A 23,564-nucleotide genomic window follows, 5' to 3' on the forward strand; every position below is an offset into this window, starting at 1 on the left:
TGTGTGTGTGTGTGTTTGTGTGTGTGTGTGTGTGTGTGTGTGTGTGTGTGTGAGTGACTGAGTGTGTGCTGGTCTTGGCGCTGGAAATCAGTGTCTGGACACTGTTCATGAGATTTTTTTATTAAAGAATTTATTAATGTTGATTTTTTACATCATAACTTAAACGACAGGTTTAACAAACAAGTGTTCAAGAAGAGAATCTATTTACAATCACTGGGACTTAGTATTTGGAACTTAATCAAAATTAGGCTAAGGGTTTGTATATCATAGATACACATTAACTTATGAAATAAAATATTATGTCTATAGAGTCATAGGTTTTTATGTCTATATAATTATGTTTATATTTCCATTACCATGTCCATAGCATTGGGTATGCAGATATTGAGTCCTCACTCTTGTACTCTTTGGATTTAATTGCCACATATTAAGGATACCATGCACCTTTTGTTCCTTAGGTCTTGACTTGTCTCACTCAACATGATTTGCTCTAGATTCATCCACTACCCTGCGAATGCCATTATTTTTCTTGTCTGTTGGGTATGTAGAATTCCATTGTGTATATATACCACATTTTCTGTATCCATTCATCTGCAGTAGGGCATCTGGATTGTTTCCATCACCTGGCTATTGTGAATAGTGCAGAGATGAATATAGCTGAGCAGGTGTTCTTATCATATCTTGGGTTATGATGTTCAGGGTAGATGCCCAGAAGTGGTAATGGTGGGATCGTATTGAAGGTCAACTTCCAGTTCTTTAAGAAACCTCCACACTGCTTTCCAGAGTGGTTGAACTAGTTTACCTTCCCACCAGCAGTGTACTAGGGTTCCTTTTTCTCCACAACCCCGCCAGCAACTGTCATTGTCTGAGTTCAAAATCTTGGCCATTCTTGTTGGGGTAAGGAGGTATCTTAGGGTTGTTTTTATTTGCATTTCCTTTATGGCCACGGATGGTGAACATTTTCTCATATACTTTTCTGCCATTTAAATCTCTTCTTCTGATAAGTCTCTCTTTAGTTCCCTTCCCCATTTAGTGAATGGTTTGTTGGGTTTGGGGGGGTTAGTTTCTTGAGTTCTCTGTGGATACTGGATATTAAACATTTGTCTGATGCATTATTGGTGAATATCTTTTCCCAGTTAGTTGGCTGTCTCTCTACTTTTGCAACTATGTTTTTATCTGTACAAAAACTTTTTATTTTTAGTTAGACCCATTTATCGAGTCTCTCCAATCTGTTGTGACCCTGGGATTCTGTTCAGTAATCTTTTGCCTGTGCCTATGAGTTCCAGTGTCTCTCCTTTATCATGTAGCAGTTTCACGGTTTCTGGTCTGACGCTGAGGTCTTTGATCCACTTTAAGTTAATGCTTGTGCATGGCGAAAGGCTAGGGTCAATTTTTAGTTTTCTGCATGTGGCTGCCTAGTTTTGCCAGCACCAATAATTGAATAGACTGTGTTTGTTCCACTGTATATCTTTGGTTCCTTTGTCAAATACAAGTTGCCTATAGGTATGTGGTTCTCTTTCTGGGTCTTCTATTCTGTTCCACTTATCTTCTGGTCTGTTTTTTTGCCAATACCAAGTGATTTTGTTATTATGGCTCTAAAGTAGAGTTTGAAGTCTGGTATTGTAATACCACCAGCATTGCTCTTTTTGCCTAGAATTGTTTTGGCTATTCTAGGTCTTTTCTTGTTCCATATGAATCTTTGGATTATATCTTCTATTTCAATAAAGAATGTCTTTGGGATTTTTAAAATATTTTTATTGTAATTAATAAAAGGGGTATATGATATTTGCCAGATAGAAGGTGCATTAATTCATATACATTGATACCCTTTCACATGTCTTGGTCCCTATTTCTCTCCCCCCACCTCCCATCTTGATTTTCCCCCTTCCCTATCCAGTTTCAAATAATCAAATACAAACATATCCAATATATCAGATAACAAAGTGAGATACTGTAACAATATGATATAACCAAGGGACAGCAAAAGAGATGAGAGATAACATAGTACCTTAAGAACAACAATCATTTATTATCATTTATTATATGGCTTGTTTCTATATCCTAGAGATCCTTTCATTTAGCGTCATACTATATGGCCTTTTGTATCAAGATTTTGCTCTATTGCAAATCTCTGCTAGTAGAGCCCAAGGTTTCTACTGATTATGACAAATGAGGGAAACCATTGAGCCTAAGTTCCTTTGAGTCTGGCTTACTTCACTTAATAGGATTTTTTTCTAAGACTTTTTTCCTAACAAATGGGGAGATGTCATTTTTTCTGACGGCAACATAGAATTCCATTGTGTACAAATTCCACATCTTGTTGATCCACTCATCAACTGAGGGACATCTAGGTTGGTTCCATATCTTTGCTATGGTGAATGATGCTGCAATGAACATTGTTGTGCTAGTGGATTTAGTATGCCCTAGTTTCTTCATGGTCGGGTAAATGCCAAGTAATGGAATTGCTGGTTCATAGGGGAGCTCTATGTTTAGTGTTTTGAGGCACTGCCATACTGTTTTCCATAGTGGTTGAATGAGTTTTCTCTCCCACCAACAGTTTAGTAATGATCCCTCCTGGCCACATCCCCTCTAGCATCTGTTGTTATTAGTTTTCCTGATCCTGGCCATTCTAACTGGAGTGAGGTGGAATCTTAGCATTGTTTTGATTTCATTGAATTTGTATATCAATTTTGGCAGTATATCCATTTTCACTAGGCTACTTAAGGACACTTAAGCCACAGCCTCACTTCTGGCTCTTTTGCATATATATATATATATATTTTGAAGGATGGCTGAGGACAAGGAAAGAAGGTAGGAAGGAAGGAAGGAAGAAGGGAAGACAAAAAAGAAAGAAAAATATAGAGAGAAAAGAAATAGAAAAGAAAAGAGAGATTAAAAGAAAGTAGTCTTTTTAAATACTTTAATAATCCAAAAAGGAAATTCAAACTTTATATTTGGAGGATTTTCCTACATCAAAATACTTCAGCCTCACAACAAACCTGTTATGTTAGGGCTGGGAGTTTGGCCTAGTGGTAGAGTGTTAGCCTAGCATGCACGAAGACCCACGTTCAATTCCTTGGTACCACATACATAGAAAAGTCCAAAAGTGGTTCTGTGGGTCATGTGGTAAAGCCCTACGCCTCGTGAAAACCCAAGGACAGTGCTCAGGCCCTGAGTTCAAACCCCAGGACTAGGAAAAAAAAAGATGATGTGGTGATATTGTCTCATTTTACAAGTAGTCTAAACACTATGGCAACAACAAAACAATAGATATATCTCTTACAACTTATATAATGGATGCTAAAATTTAAGTCATTTCTATTTTTCACCAACTTAGGTAGAAAAACCTTCCTAATTAAAGAGGAGAAGATTAAGGAATGAACAGGTTTGTCTGTTACAAAAGCTTGCTTTTCAAACTGTATTTTGGTGTTAGATTAAGTAGCTTAACTGTGGACTAATTTCATTCTTCCTTCAGGGGAAAATTTCCATGAAATAAAGGGAGTAATTAGTACACTGTCCACATCAAAAGACTTATTTCAGTATGTGGAAGCAAAATATAGCAGGGGAATGATTTGACCAGGAGTAATGTCTGGACAGACTCGACCTTCATTTTCTCTTCATGGCCAATTATAAATGAAGTGGGGAATCCTTCCCTAAGTTTATTGTACCTAGAGTTGAACAATTGAACCCAGGAAAATTCAACAACCTGTTGTGCCTAAAAAATTTTATGCTAAGTCAAACAATCTTTTCACAGAAATGAAAAGAAAAACATTACATGATCCTATTTCTAGGACATGTCTAAAATAGTCAAACTCGAAGAAAATGAACAAAATCATGCCAGATATGGGAAAGTAAATGGGGAGTTTGTTCAAAAGGTTTGTTGTATTTATTTTACTGTTTATTTTATGGGTTTAAGAACATCTCTGAACTCACCAAGTTGTACAAATTAAATCTAATCATTTGTATTTATAGCAACTACTTCTCAGTAAAGCAGCTTCAAAAAATAGAAAGGGCCTAGGTTAGTTCAGATTTTGGATATAGTGAATATGTTTTCTGTTTATTTCAGCTTTCAAATTATACTAGAAGCTTTATTGTTTACCAAAAATTCAGACTATGTGAATATCCTTCATTTAACTCAATAGATCCTAATTGTAATTAATAGGCATTCACCTATGTTAACTAAACCTAAAGGGGAGAGGAAATAAGTCAAATTTCCTTCCAGCACATCTCACCAGTGTGAACATGGGACACAGCCTTGACTCGCAGTTCCGGCTCATCTTAGTTTCTTGCTAGTTGCTCTTTCAGTGGTATTCTGCACAAGATTCCTAATTTAAAATGCACCTTCTTGTTATAGTTAGTTGAAAGGAGAAAACAATTATGCTTGTAATTTTGGTGTAAATAATATAACCAATTCCTTAAGATTTCTCTGTGAAAGAAATTTACAGTTTCTATTTGTGTTATGTCTTCATGATTTCTAAGTCAGTATATTGATATTGATGTAAGGATTTAGCAGATTAGGTGTAATTTTCTGTCAGACAGCAAAAACACAGCATCTTGTTAGTGATCCTGGTAGCCATTTAGCTAGATGCTCCTCTAGAGATATTTCCAGTATTTTCTTTTCTAAAGGAGGAAACAAGAACACACCAAAATAAGGTTTGTTCAATTTACTGCTCCCTCTAGGTCCTCCAAGGGTTTATGTGAATGAAGTATCAGGGTTTGATTCTGCAACCTGCTTCTGCTCATTGTTCAGTCACTCCAGCACTGAGGAGGCAGTAGACACATAATCAGCTTCATTCATTTTACTCAATTACACAGCATTTTAAGGAGTACAGATTTTCAAAATATTTAGCTTCTCAGGGATACTACCTTAAAGACAAAAGTTTGTTTGTAGCCACAGAATTACTGAAGGCTTCCTTCTCACACACTAGATCTGCTGAAATATTTAAGAAATTCAATTCTAATCACAATTTCTAACTAGCACTTGACATTTATATTACTTTGTTTCCAAATAAACTACTAACCTAGAGTAAGGGCCAAAATTTAAGGTTTGTTTAAGGTGGGTTTATATAAGGTAAGTGATATTGAACTTCTGCTATATATCTTTAAAATTTTCAAACAATTTCTCATTGAAATTATTATATTTAATTTTTAGATTTCTTAGTACCCTCCTTCACACTATTATTAGGAATAAGTAATTGATACTCAGTTAAGCTAAGACCATAAAATGAAGACATTGCTCTAGGCAACCCACAATAAATTTGTGTAGCAAATCTTTTTTTAATAATAGTAAAAATAGTTACAGTTATTAGCAAGTACTTTCCATATGTTGTGCTCTATATTATAACCTGGTATGCATAGAATTGTTCAAATGAATAGAAATATATTCAGGAAGGGGAAGAAATGTGCTCACATTTGGAAACCTAGAAAGGTGTGGAATGTACATTTAAATCCAGACACCAAAACCAGAGTTTTCAGATCTCAAGCTCATGTTCTTGGAATCCCGCATGTAAGTCTGGCCATTCATTTCTATATTCCAAATATAGAGAGATGGGCCAGAAAAAGGACTTATCACTTAGTGACCACAAGTTGGCAGCAATTTAGTGCATCTACAGCTGTGTCTAGTGAGTATGGGAATTTATTTTAGGCAAAACAAGGAGAATTGGGTCAGGGGGTGAGAAAGTATGTGCAGTTGCAATAGTCTCAAGACAGAGGTCTGGTCAGAAATGAAAAAAGGGGTAGGAGGTAGTCTCATAGTCCATCCTCTCAGGATTGGTCAAACAGGGACTTTTCTACAATTAGAATACATCGATCCCAGCTTAAGATAGTCTCTTTTTACTCCTTCTTGTATTCCATACTGGGTGTGAAGTAACTGAAGAAAAGAACAGCTCAAGACATAAGACACCGATACAAAATGGAAGAACCTGTGATGCCTCCCTTCTATATGCTTCACATTAACTTGTGGGCCCAATTGTAGAGTCAATTATTTGTGGGATGGGGAGAAAGTTTTTAAGAATCTTTTACAACATCTCTGGAATCTGACATTCTTCTGTGAACAGTTTCATTACTGTAAATACACTAGTTGAATGGAAACATATCTTGAACAGCACAGACATTTTCTGGGTAAAACAGTTTCCTGAAACACTTCCTATTTCTGTATGTCTTCATTTACCAGATGTTGGTTGAGGGCCTTCTGGGAGGCTCTGGGAACAATGAGGAAAATGGGGCTTCCAGGAGAATGCTTGCCACAGCTGGGGAGGTGATCAGGAGAGAGGTCACTTGAGTGCAGTCTGGAGACATTGCCAACGCCCAAGCCCAAATCCAACTCTGTGACGGGCTCACAACGGAACGGAAATTGGAGGTTACTTGAGAAAACTATATGGAAGAAGTGAGAAGAACCAAGTGTGGCATGAAGAAACTGACAAGTAAGATCCAGTAAGTGTTAAGGTATTGATTGAACCAAAAGTCAATGTTGCATTCAGTAAACCAGAGCTAGTTTGTGTGAGCTTGAATGACAGGGCTTGGTGTATAAAAGGTAGGAGATAAGAGAACCATGAGCCCTAGGTAAATTGTGGCTGCTATGCTATGCATTAACTTTCACATTTGAGATAATAAGAAGATGATAGTTTTTCTAGGAATCAAATGATATACTTGTGTTTGTATTTTTGGAAAGAGAGTTATTGAGTGAACAAATATGGAGGAGAAGTAAACTTTAAGAAACACAAGTTTTATATCAGCAGTATCACCACCCCTTAGCTATCATTCCTCCTTAATTCAAACTAACTCAGGGTTAATTAAGATGCCTAGCTTCAGGATCTTTTGGTTCTTTTCTAGAGAAATTGTCTGGTTGTGCTTAATTTTCAATCACTGAACTTCATATTTAACTTTCATGGAACACTCACTGTGTATCAGGAACTATGTACGTAAACAATAAGTTTATCTTTATTTTATAGAAGCAATGATTTAAGTAATTTGCCCCAAATCACACAGCTAATTAATGAGAGTTGAGTTGGTAACTGTAGGATTGTGGAGAATTTACTCTTCATGTAATTTTTAAACTACATTCTCCTGATACTGCCTATGGGGAAGAGTTTGACTTGCATTTCAATTACATCTTGAAGGCAAGGAGAGTACCAATTTTCTAAAACAAACTGTGTGCTACTATCTACCCACACCTTTTATGTGTTTTAATGATGATTGCAACTACACTAAATCTTCTCCTTTGAGGTGTTGGCCAGAATGAGTCCCTGAATGGAGATAGGAAAAGAAGTTGAGATTTTAAAACTGAGAAAGTCCTTGAAAAACGACTATTCTAATGCTTTCCTAAAGTAACTAATAAGGAACAGCATCCCGATGAACCTGAAAAATGGGTGCTAAGTGACAAAGGGTTTCTGTGGCCTAATGAAGAGGAGATGGCTGAATGATGCAGAGTTGTCAAATCTGTTTCTGTCTTGGGAATTCTTAGAGCATTTAGTGTACTAGAGATGATTGTGAGCCCTCAAAATTCAAGAAAACATTTTTCAGTCTATCAGACTTATAAAACAACATAAATTAGGCATCACTCTCCCTAAAGGGAGTGCCACATCGTGCCTTTTTTAAGATAATTTCCCAAGTAATTACAAAGCAGGAACTCATTGCCCAAAGAGGAGACAAGATTGACTCAATGTTTTGAATGGATTAATAAGTGAACAGGGTGAAGGTATAATCTTGTGCTTTCACTTTCTATCGCTTTCAAAAACTTCTTAATGTAAGTTGTCTGGGGCAATCTTGTTCATTTATTTTATTTTGATTTTTTTTTAATCGTTCAGTGAGTTTAATCCTCATGAATGGAGTTCTCTGTGTTCTTAGTTCTTAGTGATGATGAGAGTGAACAGCTGGGTCACATGGTTGACTCTACTGACAGTGTTCAGTTCCTTTCCCAGCCCCCAAACTCTCTCTCCCAGACAGTGCCTGGATCACTTTGTCTGGCTACTGTCTGCCATGTCAACTCCCATTGCCTCAGTTCCCAGCTGTTCATTCAGGCTGCTGATTGCTCTTTGCATTAGACTCAGGCATGGTTTTGCACTTCCAAAGAGCTAATCTGTTTCTACAGCAACCCATAAAATGGGGGTAATTTGATGCAAGCCCTGCCCTAAACTTTTTTTTATTTTTTGGCTAAAAGTTCTTTCACATGTGCATAAATACATATGTACAATTCCAAGCTGGGCTAGTGCTCCGCTAGTGCTTTTTGACAGTGTGGTTCACAGTGAACCTGACCACATTTCCAGTTAACAGGAATGTTTGTTCACTTTACTTGTAAATACGCTACTATTAGGATAAATAAGAAAATCAGTTTTGTTTTATTAGTTTATTTTTGTTGGTTGTGGATCTTGAACTCAGGGACTGGGCACTGTCTCTGAGCTCTTTTGCTCAAGCCTAGTACTATATCATTTTAAGCCATAGATCTATTTCTGAATTTTGAGTGATTAATTGGAGTTTGGAGTCTCACAGGGACTGTTCTGCACGGTCTGGCTTTGAACTTCAATCCTCACATCTTAGCCTCCTGTGTAGTTAGGAGTATAGAGGTAAGCCAGCATGCCTTGCTAGAAAACCTACTTTGTGGACAATTTAACTTAAATATAAAAAATAAAGAAAAAGAGTCATTTGTGGTGATTTTAACAGGGCAGTCTTTATCAGTGCCTAAAAGGTTTCAGTAAGAGTAATTAAGAGTATGAAACATATGATGGCTGTACTATTTGACATGGCTGTTCCCTTCCTAATATGGATGCTTCCTGCTCATCTTTAATATTTCAATTTTAATCAAATTATTTTTGTTAGGAGACATATAAGAAATCAGTAAAAATAAAATTTAGCAGATATAGCCTAAAATAATTCTGTTTTGTGGAAGTTATGACATATATTGGTATGTAATACTACTAAACTGATGATTCTGAGGACAGAAACAATTTGAGGTATTTGTGTTTCTTGAAGTTGGTCTGAAAATTTTTATATTTCTACCACTAGCACAATGCCTGGAATATAGCTATCATTCCATAGATATTATGGGTTTTATTTTAGAGTTTTTGTAAAAAAGGAAATAAAAAAATTAAAATTTGCTTATGATAGGCATGTTACTCTGCTTTCTACCTGAACTAATTAACTTAAAACAATGAAAGATTTATTTTGGCTCATAGTTTCAGAGGTTTCAGACTATAGTCAGCTTGTCCTCTTGATGTAGGTCTGTAGTCCTAATGATAAGAAGTACATGGTGGAATAAAACTGTCAACAGTGGCTATGGAGAGAGAGAGGAGAGAGGAGAGAGAGAGAGAGAGAGAGAGAGAGAGAGAGAGAGAGAGAGAGAGAGAGAGAGAGAGAGAGAGAGGGAGGGAGGGAGGGAGGGAGGGAGGGAGGGAGGGAGGGAGGGAGGGAGAGGGAGGGAGGGAGGGAGAGGGAGGGAGGGAGGGAGGGAGGGAGGGAGGGAAGGAGAGGGGGAGAGGGGGAGAGGGGGAGAGAGGGAGAGAGGGAGAGGGAGAGAGGGAGAGGGAGAGGGAGAGGGAGAGGGAGGGAGAGGGAGAGGGAGAGAGAGGAAGAGGAAGAAGAAGAAGAAGAAGAAGAAGAAGAAGAAGAAGAAGAAGAAGAAGAGGAGGAGGAGGAGGAGGAGGAGGAGGAGGAGGAGGAGGAGGAGGAGGAGGAGGAGGAGGAGGAGGAGAAGAGAAGAGAAGAGAAGAGAAGAGACACAGAGAGAAACTGTTCTCGAAAGTATGAAAATGGCTACTCTCTCCCTGAGAAGGGCATGTTTCCACTGACCTAGAGTCCTTCTACAAGGCTGCACCCTTTTAAAGAATCTATAACCCCCCCCCCCAAATACCAGGGGCTGGTTGAGTAAGCCCTTTAAAACATGTACCAAGTACAATGTTCCTTTTTTTTTTTTTTTTTTAGTTTGTCATGGAGCTTGAACTCTGGGCTTGGGTGCTGTCCATGAGCTCTTCAGCTCAAGAGTAGCACTACATCACACTGAGCCACAGCACCACTTCCTGTTTTCTGGTGGTTAATTGAACATAAAGACATGAGAAAGGGTATCAATGTATGTGAATTAATGCACCTTCTAGCTGGTGAATATAATGTAACCCTTCTATTAATTACAATAAAAAATACATGAAAAAAAAGAATCTCCCAGACTATTGGGCTGGGTTTGAATCTCGATCCTCAGATCTCAGGCTCCTGAGTTAGCTAGGATTACAGTGCCCTGTGGATGTGAATGTTTTTATTATTGATTTCCTTGTTCCCTGTGCATATGCTCCTCGTCTCACTGATTTTTGGCTTGGTGTTTACTTGTTGATCATTAAATATAATAAAACTTTTATATATATTTAAACTTCTTTTGGTATTCTTTAATTAGCTAGCATGTCCTTGAACTTGGAGAGAGAATGAAGAAATACCTGAAATATGTCTATAACCACACATAGTGTAAGCAAACCAGGTACTAGAGCCTAGCTCTCCTTAAGTAAAGTAAGATGGACAAGAAATAATCATTTTCTTTATGAATCATCTAGATTTTAGAACTGGTTGTTACTATAGTAAAGGTTGTTAATGTACTAACACGCGCACCATGTAGATGTACTTTCCTTATCAAATTATAGTTAGGAATACATAGATACATATTTTACTTTATTATATGTTATATGTGCAATACATCGTATGTTTCAAATGTAAGGTAACTATATAGTTTTATATCACATGAATTCTATAAGTAAAATACTAAAAGTTCTTTAAAAATGCATGTTGTATATGTAAGATACATGAATCTTAATCATAAATCCATGAAATGAATACTATTTTCAGTTTCATAAAGGAAAATAGTAGGATTGGCTTAGATATTTCATCTAAAACTATATACATTTTAATAAATGAGTTTTGAGTTCACATCTCTCTTCCTTTGATTGCCTGTTTATTTATTCTGAAGAGCAGTCTCTAAAACATAGTTATAATAGACATTCAGATAAAAGGTCCTTTTATGTTCATATTTCCATTTGTTTCCATATAGACCAAAAATCCTCCCATGTATGTAATTTTTTAGTCCAGTTTAAGAACATTTACTATCTTCAAGTTGAAGCCACTGTGTCAATCTTAAAGAAAGAGGTAAACCTGTACCCAGGAGAAGCCAGACAACAAAGCTATTATAGCCATGCAATCTCAAACCTAACGAGAATGGTTTAATTTTCAAAATCTGAGCAATGAGAGGAATGTGATATTGAAACAATAGGGAATTGCCCTAACTCTCTAACTAAATAAAGAGTTGAGGTCCCAACATGCAGTTCCCCCAAGATATCAATAACGAATAAATGAACAAGCAGAAAATCACAGGAACTGAAAAAAACTCATAATTTTCACACACAAAGATGGAAACTTGCAAAGACCCCTCCTGAATCATGCGGGCAGCAACAGTGGCCCACAGCTGCCTGGAACTTCAAGACACCAGTGGACTACAGAATCCAGATGCAGAAAACACCTATAGCCCACGACACAGACAGTGACCAGAGGTGAGGCTCTGTGCCACCCAGACATGGAGAACTTGCACTGTCCCACTGCCCTGCCCACAATTAATGTAACAGAACATGGTGTTTGGCAACCAGTAGCTGCAGCATACAGATACAGAGCATTGCCACAGTATAGCTAGATAGCCACTTCCAGATACAAATATCCTGCCAGAACTCTTGGAAATTAACAAAAAGAAGATAGGAAATTCGAATCAATATCACGGATGCCATAGAAAAAAAGATCACAAACATTGAAATATCCGGTTGATTATTAAAAACAATTTCCAACCTCTATACTGACTAAAAAAGGAAAATTTAGCAAAAATGGATGAATTTCTGGAGACAGACAAATTGCCTATATTGGACCAAGGAGATACAATGTTTCTGCTTAGCTCTATGTCCTGCCACTTAGTTTCCAAGTTCTTGCCTGCTACATCATCACTAGCCAGGACTTACATTCAGAGAAACAAAAACAACATATTCTCGCTGATACACTGAAGATAGATTTAAAACTCTACAGGATTCTATTCACAGAGAGTGGGGCTGAAAGAGGATAGACTTAGTAGAAAATAACCAAGATGGAATACCCGAGGGCCTCTTCATATGAATTAAAGTAAATAAATAAATCAGCCATGAAAAATGTATAAATTGTATAAAATATTACATAATACGATTATAATAAAATAATGTTTTATGTTGATTATATTATATAACATGTAGGATAACATATAACGATAATATAATAACAGGAACAGTGGGCATAATATATGTAAGTTTTACATAGAGTTTATTTTTATATAATATAGATGTTTGATCCAATCTGACCACTTAATGATTTTGTGAAGAATCAGAGGTTTGTGGGTTTTGTGCAGTGTAGAGTCATTAAGAGATCAGGGAGTGTCTTTAGATTTTGTTTCTACTTAGCTCTATGTCCTGCCACTGAGTTTCCAAGTTCTTGCCTGCTACATCATCACTAGTCAGGACTTACATTCTTGTTCTATTTCCACCTCTGTGAGATTACTCTGACAATCAGTGGTAATACATGGCAGATGGGAAAAGAATTCTGCTCCAAGTAATTAAGCAGAAAGGAAAAAAAAGGGAAGACAAAAACCAAATGTGTAAAACCTCAACCCAAAAGAAGAAACTGTCCTGAAAAGTATAGAACAAAAATCTAGATATTGCTCGGAAAGGTTCACAATGGCTCAAAACCTATACACATATGACAATATACTAGAAATGGAAATGCAATGTGTGTGTGTGTGTGTGTGTGTGTGTACTGTATGTAATTATTTATTTTTTCTATGTTTATTTTCCCTGCTTTGTTCCCTGTGGCCACTGTTTCTGAATTCTGTACCCTTTATCTTGTATATAAGTTTATCTGATTTGGAGAAGTGAAGGGAGTCACAGAAACAAAGGGACAAAGGTTGAAACCAGTGCTGCAGTGATACTCACTAGATACTATCTTGGAAATGAACTTTACCACTTGGTGTGGGAGGAGAATTAATGAGGAGGAGAAGTGGAAGAGAAGGAGGGAGGGGGTAAGTGTTCAAAAAGAAATTTACTCATTATCTTACTTATGTGACTGCAATTCCTCTAGAGAAGAATGTGAAAATTCTATCTTGTCTACCACAGATGCCCTAATTACTAAAAGAGACTGGTCCAAATTCCTTGCTGCTCTGGTCAGTGCTTCCAGGAACCAGCAGGCATTCCAGTCCCCTTTTCCTTCCTTCAATATGTCTTTAAGAAGCATGGCTCTGGTACAAGTGATAGATTAGACAAGAGTGAGATTTGAAGAATTAAGCAGGAATAATGTATTCCTTAAGGGAACTCCAACCCTTTGAGTATCCACTTTCTCTTGCCTGGCAGGTTAGGATCAGAATGGAAGACATGAAACTGTAAGATAAAATGGAGAAAGAAAATTGCAGAAGATGGTTATACACAACATTTTTCAAGGATAGATTGCCTCAAAAGATTAAAGAGATATTTTCCTGTATAAGAAGAGCAGGAGTTCCAGGTTGGTGAAGAAGATAGGATAAGAGAGGGAACTTAAGGTGGAAAAGAGAAGGGCATGTGGCTTTGAGAGATAAAGTTGAAGAGCTCCCTGGCTCACATAGGTGCATACATTTGATAGAAACAATGTGCAGAGTTAAGAACTTATTCAATATGCTATAGGATATGCATGTAAATACGTAAGTAAAATGATGTGGATCAATGAGACTTAGTGTCAAAAAGTTCTTTTTTGTGAAACTTAGAGACACTGAACCTGTGTGTTGTTGTCGGGGATTTTAGTCCTAGGTCCCTCCCAACCTGCAGGAGGGATAGAGAGAACACGCCCTGACCAGAATGAGCCTTGAAAGGAAAGGGCCGACTGACCACCCACACACAGCCCTCCCTCCTGCCGGAGGACCATCAGACCTTCATGGAGACCAGTCAAGGCAGGAACTTGTTTATTGAGGAAGTCCATTCAGCTAACGTAAGATGCAGGAGCCTATCAGCACAAAGGTGGGCAGGGCGGGGGAGGTACTCTTATTGAGGAAGTCCATTCAGCTAACAGAGGATGCATGTGTTGTCCAAGAGGCTGAAGGGTTCGATCCCAGAGGTGACCTTATTTTCACAAACCACAGCCACACCTTCCAACCAAGCGGCGGGCACCATCTCAGCCAGGTGTGGTCCCAAGACCAGGGAATGAGCACTGGGCCAAGAGTAAGGCCTCCTTTTATAGCATAGGTTTCCATTTCCCTGATGTGTTGTGCCCCACATGTTGTGTTTTGTGTGTGCGTGTGTGTGTGTGTGTGTGTGTGTGTGTGTGTGTGTGACTATAATACGTCTGGATTTTTGAGTTTTGGAATTTTGGGTTTATTTCCATGGACAGTCTCCAGGTCATGGTTTCAGGAGTGTGTTGTAGATGAGAAAGAGACACAAATATGAGCAAATCAGCTACCCAAGCTCATGAAACTTATAGTTAGACAAATGAGCTATACAAACACCCTAATCAATATTATATGAAAGAATGAACTTCACCCCAACACCTTGAACAAAGTGTGGTGGGTATCACAAAGAAAAAACATAAGTTTTCTTATGGATAGGAAAGTTAACAAAAGTAGTTGGACTGGATCCTGAAGTACATACAGGTTTACAGAGTAGAGGCAGGAAGACCTGTACATATGAGGAATATCTTGATAAGCCTGTGGAAATTAAATCACAGGTTTCTTAGGGAAACAAGAAATGAGCAGAAGATTACAACAGAATTTGAAAGTGCTGGATAAGAAAGGGAGAGGAAGGCAAGACGAACAATGTTTCAACAGCCTGTTCAGGACTCTGTTTCAGCGCTCCCTGTTCAAGCATAGCTTTCACTGTGTGTGCCAGGCATCAGGCCAGCAACTAGATGTGATTGGCTTTATTCCCATTGAACCAAGGCCACATGTTGCTTCACTAGGGACAACAAAAGGCAGTTTCTCAGTTGGAATGAAGTGCCATAATTGAGCTATTAACATGGCACAATGGAGACACAAAAGATGTATGGATTATGTGAGCCCTCATTTTATAAAAATCCACACAGACCAAGGCTGGAAATAGAAGATTTGTTATTGTTCCTCCTATACTTCTTTTTTCATCCATGAGGTAGTCACATAGTCATGAAGAAAGGGAAGTAAACTTGGCTAAAGGCAAAGATTAATATGTATTTTGTATCTCCAATGATATTGCAATGGTTTTCAAAAGAATATTGAGTTCTGTGTTTTCTGTAGAATATAAAATGTGTTAGATACTGTTTAGGATACCAACTTTTGTGGTCCAATAAGTTGGCAAATGTTCCATATAATGCCTCTTTCTTGGCAAGTCATCACTTGTAGTTAAAACTTCATGGGAAGTTCAATAATGAAAATATTGTTTATCATGATTCAACTAAGTGTTTTCTATGTTAATTTGACCATATTACCATTTTACTAAGTAAATATTCTGAAGACCCCACTTTAGATTATGTTAACTGTCATCGGGAGAAAGCCTTACTATAAAAAATGCTGGAGATGTGCTCAAAACAAGGTGAAAGATCACATATGCAGACAGATTGTACCCAGCCAGTCAGCAATCCGCTAGCAAATCTGGATTGCAGTACAGCATCTGTGTTTGGAGAGCATCTGTGTTAGCATCTGATTTTGGGTGCATAATCCATAATAAAAGTATGTGAATAATGAGAGTAATGCAAAGAAAAAACCTTGCATGGTTCGATGTTGATTTGGTCCTAGTTTAGTGGCTGAATATTAATCATTTTTTGTCATTTAACCCAATTCATAGGTTGAAAATAAAAATCAGCTGCAAATCTTAGAATCTCTGAGCTTGCTGTGTTCACTTTGATGGTGTATGGAAATCTGTTGACAAGCGTGTCCCAATTCCTGTATTTCCTCTGAGCACTTTTACTGCCTAACCATATGGAGTTTACAGCTAGACGTAAGGGGCATACTTGACTAACTCATAGTTACTAACGTTTTCTTCTTTAACTTCTTCACTTAATGTGTCCAAGTATGCATAACATAGGTCAATGTCATCCTCAGTGAAAGTTTAAGTAAATATGTCTACATTTCTATCACTTGGAATCACTTGGAATTCTCTTATAACACTCTTCTGACTTATCCTAAAGTCAGTAGAGGGAAATACCTAATGAGTTTATATGCAATTTGTGTATCCCTGTATCATAGTGTCTTTCTTTTCCTTCCTTTCTCCTTTCATTCTTTCCTTCTTATCTTCCTTTCATAATGCTGAGGTTTGGACTAAAGATCTCATGCTTTCTAGTAATGTGTGACACCCTTGAGACTAGTCCAGTGGATCATTTTAGGTTTCATGTATCTGTTACCTTCCTCTAAGTCACACCATACTCACTACCTCTTAAACACTTGATAGAAACAGATTATTTCTAGCTCACATTTATTTCTGTCTCAGGTTCTTGCTCCACAGCTTTTTCATTCTAGAACCAGGCTGGAAGTACCATTCCTACCTTGGACTCAGTGATCCAATGGAAGAAGGTAAGGAATAGGGTAAAACCATCCTCGTTTGATTTTAGCCATACTTCCAAGAATTAGTACATCATGGGGCAAATCCAAACTGTCATGCAACAATGAATAAAGTTTTCTGCAAAGAAGCATCAGAAAAGGGAGAGATTGGGACCCGTTGTGTGGCCTAGTGATAAGTAGAATGCTTGCCTAGCATGCATGAAATCCTGGTTTTAATTGCTGGGTACAATACACATAGAAAAGGCTGAAAGTGGTGCTTTGTCTCTAGTGGTAGAGTGCTCTAGTGGTAGAAAGCTCAAGGACAATGCCCAGGCTCTGAGGTCAAGCCCACGACTGGTAAAAAAAGGGGTCTGTGGAGAGATCATAAGGAAAGCTAGCAGACATTTGTGAACAAATATAAAATCTACTATGCTAACATAACAGGTACATCTTTTTCCTTTACAGATAAATATAAAATCCAGATGTGATTTGTAACATATTCAAGCTTAAACAGAATGTTGTTTCAAAAATGGGAGCTGTTAGATATTTTTGTCCTACAGTTATCTTGATATATAATTGATGTAAATAAATCACATAAATTTTGATTATATGAGTTTCGAGTTATTCCCTAAGTCAAAACATTGATTAGAGTCAGCCAGTTTTGTTAAATCTACCCCTGTCCATCTATTCCTCTAGACCACAAATTTATTTTGTTAGTCATGGGGCTTGAATTCATGACAGCCTACGAGCTATCCCTGAGCTCTTTTGTTCAAGGTTAGCGCTCTAACACTTTGAGCTATAATGCCACTTCTAGTTTTCTGGTGGGTAACTGGAGGGAGATAAGAGTCTCACTGCCTTTCCTGCCCAGCTGACTTTGAACCATGGTGGTCAGATCTTAGATTCCTACATAGCTAGGATTAAAATGGCCACCAGTGTCCATTTCTAGACCACATGATGTTTAACAAATAATATTTTTTAAAAATATGATCTGATACCTTTAACCCCATAATATTTTAAAGTACAAGTATTATTTGTATCCATAACCTATTCCGTTGTTCCAGAGTAACATTTCATTTAATGGATATCCCTATTTCCTCCAGTTGTTCATCTGTAGGTGGATAGAGCTGTTGAGTCCACAGTTTGACAACTATCAAAAAGCAATATACATATACTACTTTATGTGCACCTATGCTATTGTTCCTTTTGTGTGTATAGATGAGAATGGAATAGTAACAAAAGTAGCTATCTTTAACTCTTTTTGTGGTACTGGCAATCAAACACATTTTTTTTTCCTGGGAAAACACTACTGCTTTGACCTAGGATTTTTCACTTTTGTAAGAAACTGTCAAACTGTCTCTCAAAGTTACTGCATCACTGTATATCATCATCTCTGGTGTGTTCAGGGTACTAGCTTTTTGGCATTCTTGATGACACTTACCACCTTTGGGTTTCCAATGGTTGTCTCTCTTATGGATGCATTTTATGATCTCGTTGTGAGTTAATTTGCATTTCCTGGTAAGTTTCCTGTAATTATTTGCCAGTTATGTTCTCATTTTATATCTTCTTTGAAAATTCTGTGTGTGTGTGTGTGTGTGTGTGTGTGTGTGTGTGTATGCTGGTACTGGATCATGAACTCAAAGTCTCTTTTTTACTTTTTCACGTAAGAAGATCACTTAACTGCTTGATCCACCCAGACCTCCACTCTGGCTTTTTGATGGCTAAATGGAGATAAGAGTCTCATAATCTGTCTGCCTGAGCTGGCTTCCAGCCACAATCCTAAATTCTCATCCTCTTAAATACCTAGATTATAGTAGTGAGCCACATCTTGGAAATAGTTTTGAAATATTATTGAGTATCAGATGTTATTAATTAAATAATCTAGGCAATAGGCAAAATTCCTCTGTAGAAGATATATTTTGAAAATATTACTCACGAATTTGAATTGCTCTTTATTGTTTACAAGAAAAGTTTTTAAAAAGCAAAAGATTTATTTTGATGTAGACAAACTTATTGATATTTTTTCTTTTATGTTTGTGATCTCCCTCACTCCCTCTCTCTGAGTCTATCTCTCTGCTCTGTGTCTGTCTCTGTCTCTCTCTCTGTGTCTATCTCTCTGCTCTGTGTCTGTCTCTGTCTCTCTCTCTGTGTGTCTCTCTCTCTTCTCTTTCTCTGTCTCTCTCTCTTGATGTGTACATCACTTAAAGTTTCTATCCCAAATGAAAATCCTATCCTTGTATTATTTTATTCTTAGATTGTAGCCTATGACTCATTTTCAGTGAACTTTTATGTGTAAATTTTATTTTTTTCCAGTCCTGCACACTGTCCTTGGACAGTTTTTACAAGCCTAGTGCTTTGCCACTTGGGCCATAGTGCCACTTCCAGCTTTTTTTTCTTTGTATATGGTACCAAAGAATCGAACTCAGGGCTTTGTCCATGCTAACTAAGTACTGTACCATTACGGTAGGCTCCCAGCCCTGTAAACTTTATTTGATACATAGTTCCTTCATCATTAATCAAAGGTCTATTGACAACAGATATCTGTGAATATTTTAGTTTTATTTCACTATTTTCTTCCATCAAGCTAACACTACATTTTCTTATTATTGTAAGCCAAATAAAATACTTACTTTTGCCTTTCAAAGTAATTTTGTCTACTCTATGTATTTGCTTTTTTATGCAAAGTTTAAAATTTATTTCTATGAAAGCCTTGCTAGGCTTTTACTTTCCTTAATATTATTTTGCAGTCTGGATGTTAGTTATAATAATAATAATGTTATTATCTTTATCTTGTAATTTTATCTTTTGTATATTTTCTATAACTATTTTCATCGCAATTTCTCCTCATTGAGATTTGTATTTTTCAGAATTCTTCATATCTATTACAGGTTTATGCACACTCTAGCAACACATGCATATGCACATACACACAAGAGATATTATTAAGTTATTGTGGAATTAAGCTTCCTGGATATTGGATATTTTTGTATTTGTGTAAGTATGTTTTATCTTTGTTCATAAACACATGCAAGTTGCTTCAAAATAGTTTCATTTTTTCTATTTTTCCAAATGTCCTATCCAATTCCCAGGATATTTGTCACCAAGTTTTCTAGCTCATGGGAACACAACTACTCCAAAGTCTGTGTGAGCCCTAGAAAATATTCCTTCTTTGCCTTTTGATACATTTTGTTTTTTTTTAAAGTTAGTCTCAGGCATATGTGTGATCCTTATTGAGTTGGAGATTTGGATGTAATTTGTAGAACTTTGAGATCTCTATATCTTTCTTCAGTGTGTGTGTGTGTGTGTGTGTGTGTGTGTGTGTGTGTGTGTGTGTTCCATATGTCTTTCTACTAATACATTCCTCTACAAATTTTAATTATTGTGCAATTCTTCTCATGATTTTTATTTATTTTATTTATATGGTCCCAAGGTGTCAAAGACAGGGCCTCATGCATGCTAGGAAAGCACTCTACCACTAAGTCACATTTCCAGCCTTAATTTTCATGTCTTGAAATCTCAATTGTATCTCTTTTAATTAGGGAGTTTCCAGATTCTATGTAATGTCTCCTTCTTTTTTTTTTACTTTTTGGTGATCTTGTGGTTTTAAATTTCAGCCCTTCTACTTGGCAGACAGGTCCTCTGCTACTGAGTCATGCATCCAGCTCTTTTTGTTGTGGCCTAAGGTCTTGATTCTTGCCCTAGATCATGATATTTCCCAATTTCAGGTTTCCTGTAGTAGTTAGAATGTCAAGCATGTATAACCACATCCAACTCTTTTCTCATAAATGTCTGTGTTCAGCTCACCTGGAACTGTCTTTCTGGTATTAAGAAACTTTCTCCACTTAGTATGTGAGAAGTAATTGCTTCCCTATGTTTCAGTTCTTTTCATTTTTTATTCAGAGTTTAATTTCTGATCACTGCCCTCATCTGCTTACTCTAATAGCTACCAATTATTCACTCATGTATTTATGTCTTTTCACTAATTTTAGGTATAAATCTGGTTCTTATTTCTTTCTTATGACTAAATATAGAAGTTAGATTTTGACTTTTTAATCTAGAATCTTTCTGGTTTCATCAAAATACATGTTCCTATGTCCAAACTATGTAGTTTTTACCACATTTGTTTTTGTTCTGCTTTGGTTTTTTTTGTTGTTGTTGTTGCTTTGTTGTTGTAATTTTTGTTGTTTTGTTGGTCATAGGTCTTGAACTCTGGGCCTGGGCACTGTCATTGAGCTTTTCAGAGAAAGGCTAGTGCTCTACCACTTGAACCACTGTGCCACTTCTGGTTTTCTGGTGATTAATTGGAGATAAGAATCTCATGAACTTTTTGTGCCTGGCCTGGCTTTGAACTGAGATCCTCAGAACTTAGCCTCCTGAGTGCCTAGGATTACAGGTGTGAGCAAATGTCATCAGGCTGATTTGTTTGTTTGCTTATCAGGATATAATCCAATGTGCAAATGAAATAAACCATTGTTAGCTTTTGGTTAGAGGTTTATTAATTGGAAATGTTTTGAAAATGACTAAGGAAGACTAATGAAAAAAGAAATAATATTAAGAGCAGAAGTAAATTAACACTAATTAGAATTTCTATATGACATGTTTAATATAAGGAAAAAGATCTTACAGATTTCACTGGAATTATATTATAATAATTGTGTCAGCTTGGGCCAGTGCAGTGAAATGAAGTCAGTTAACAGTCAAAACTTCTCACTCAGTTTTCCAGAAAGTATCTTAGAGTAACTACATTCAGAAAAGAATCAGAAATAATTTATTAATTTGTCTCAACTAAGAATTTATGAAATTGTTATATAAATATAATGCTTCTTCTAGGTAAATGTAAGAAACTATACCATGGATAAAGTGATACATGCCTCCAAAAGTTCATCCCCATGGTGGGTTGAGTTACCATTCGTTCGTGCATCCATTTCCTGTCGGTAGAGCCTAGCTCACAGACTCTAGCTTTTATTTGACTGAGCCAAGGAAACCTTTGCAATTGTGATAAGCATTACAAATTGGTTCCTGATTTCTTCCTTCTTTTGGAGCATACTGCCAATCTACAAATAAAGAGATTTTACATAAAAAAGAAAGCAAAAAAATCCATGTTTATGAGAAACTAGAGAATCTACATTGATCCATAGAACCTTGCCCCAGTTGCAAACTGATAGAATTCTGTTTTATTCATTTAATTTTTAGTAAATGACTAATGCAGAGTGTGTTATTATGCTCTGAGATTACCTCATCCAGTCTGTTGGTTTGCTTTCAGGTAAGACAGGAAAGTTTTCCCAAATCTCCAGGGACTATAGCAATGGTCCCTGGCAGAGTCCTTACTAGTTCCTACTTTTACTCTATAAAAGGCTGCTCGAGATGTGCGAGGAGAAGTCCTACATTTTGATACCTCCTCTAAAAGTGGAGGAATACATCCAGAAATGGTTGTAATTTATTATAATTTAATGTTGTTTTCAATGTATCTTGGGTCAGGGAAATCCATGACATTAATCATGATGAACACATTCTTCAACTATTTCTTAATGTTCTGTGTACATAAAAGCTATTTCAGTTTTTCAATTTTTATTGCATTTTATTGTTGGGGAGATGTATAGAGTGATAACAGTTACATTCATCAGGTGGCAGGTACGTAACATCTTGAACTCTGATACCCCTTCTTATGTTTTTCTCTCACTTTCCTTCTCTCCACCCCTCCCAATCATCTTGTTTTTCCCCTTCCCTTCCCCATTTCACATAAACAAATAAGCATGTAACAAAATATCAGGTACCAAGTCAGATATAGTAAAAATATAATATAAGCTATAAGACAAAAAAAGAAAGGAAATAACATCATGGAGTGCATTAAGAACAACAATAAACCTCTTGTTTCCATACCATGGAATTTATTTCAAAGCTATTTCATATAAAGGAAACAGTATGTTCTAAATGTTTGCTGTTTCTCCTGTACATTTTATCATAAGCCATGTCATAAACAACTACTTTTATGGAAACTAGAAAATTAAGCCTTCCTCTTATCATTCCTGTCATTTTACTTCAAAAATTCCCTTTATAACTAACAGTTCCATTTAAAGAACTCAATCTGGTTTGATATTTCCTGAATTAAAACCTCTTCATGGCTTTTAGTATGAAATTTATTTGGGCATCTTTGAGGACAATTGTTTCTTGTCTCCAGACCATCAGTTCTTAGTTTTTGCCTTTTGAATTATATTTTGGATTTTCTAGCCCTAAGAATTAGGATGACCTTGGAGAATGAGATTTGATTAGCTTAAGTAAATGGACTTGTACACAAATCTCGAACACATTGATTTGCTTAGAGATGGCAAAGGTGACAATTAATTAATACATGGTCAGTTCTATGATTTTAGTTGACTTGGTAGAAAAGTAGATTTTTTCTCTTATTCTTCACTAGGCATAACTAATCACTATGTATTCATGAGACCAGAGACATTCAAAAGAGCTAAACTATGGAAACACATTTGAGGGAAAGGAAAGAGAACTAGATGGGGTCATATGTGGAATCCAGGTTCAGCCTCATACAAAACCATATTTACCTTCCTTCCTTTCTTCTTTCTTACTTTCCTCTCTTCTTTCCTTCCTTCTTTCTTTCTCATTAGGTGCTTTAAAACAAAGTACACTAAATAACAATTTTCATGATTTCTCAACCAGTATCTTCCTCCATGTTTTTTTATTCTATTTTTTTAACCACAATGATTCAAGGGTAAAAATGTAATAAATTATAGTTCACTTGCATTTATACACTTAGAATGAGTTTCACAAAGGAAAAAGCATAGAATTCCCTCAATGTTTTCAGCACATTGAATCTAGTCTGAGCTGGGTGTCAGAAAAGGGGCTCCTGTTGGGGAAAAGCCATTTCAGCACATGCCAGAAGGTCTACATAGGTCTACATTTCCTCAGTATTTCTCGGAATAGGGCTTGTCTTGCCTCTCTGATCCTAGACTTCAAGAGAACTTGGTCATTTGGATATGAGTGTGCATATAGTGTAAACTAAAGAGCAGACTTAAAAAGGAACATGATAGAGGAAGTGTAACATTGTCTGAAATGA

The sequence above is a fragment of the Megascapheus bottae genome, chromosome 12, assembly GCF_031878675.1.
Source record: "Megascapheus bottae isolate mThoBot1 chromosome 12, mThoBot2.hap1, whole genome shotgun sequence".
In the NCBI taxonomy this organism is placed as follows: domain Eukaryota; kingdom Metazoa; phylum Chordata; class Mammalia; order Rodentia; family Geomyidae; genus Megascapheus; species Megascapheus bottae.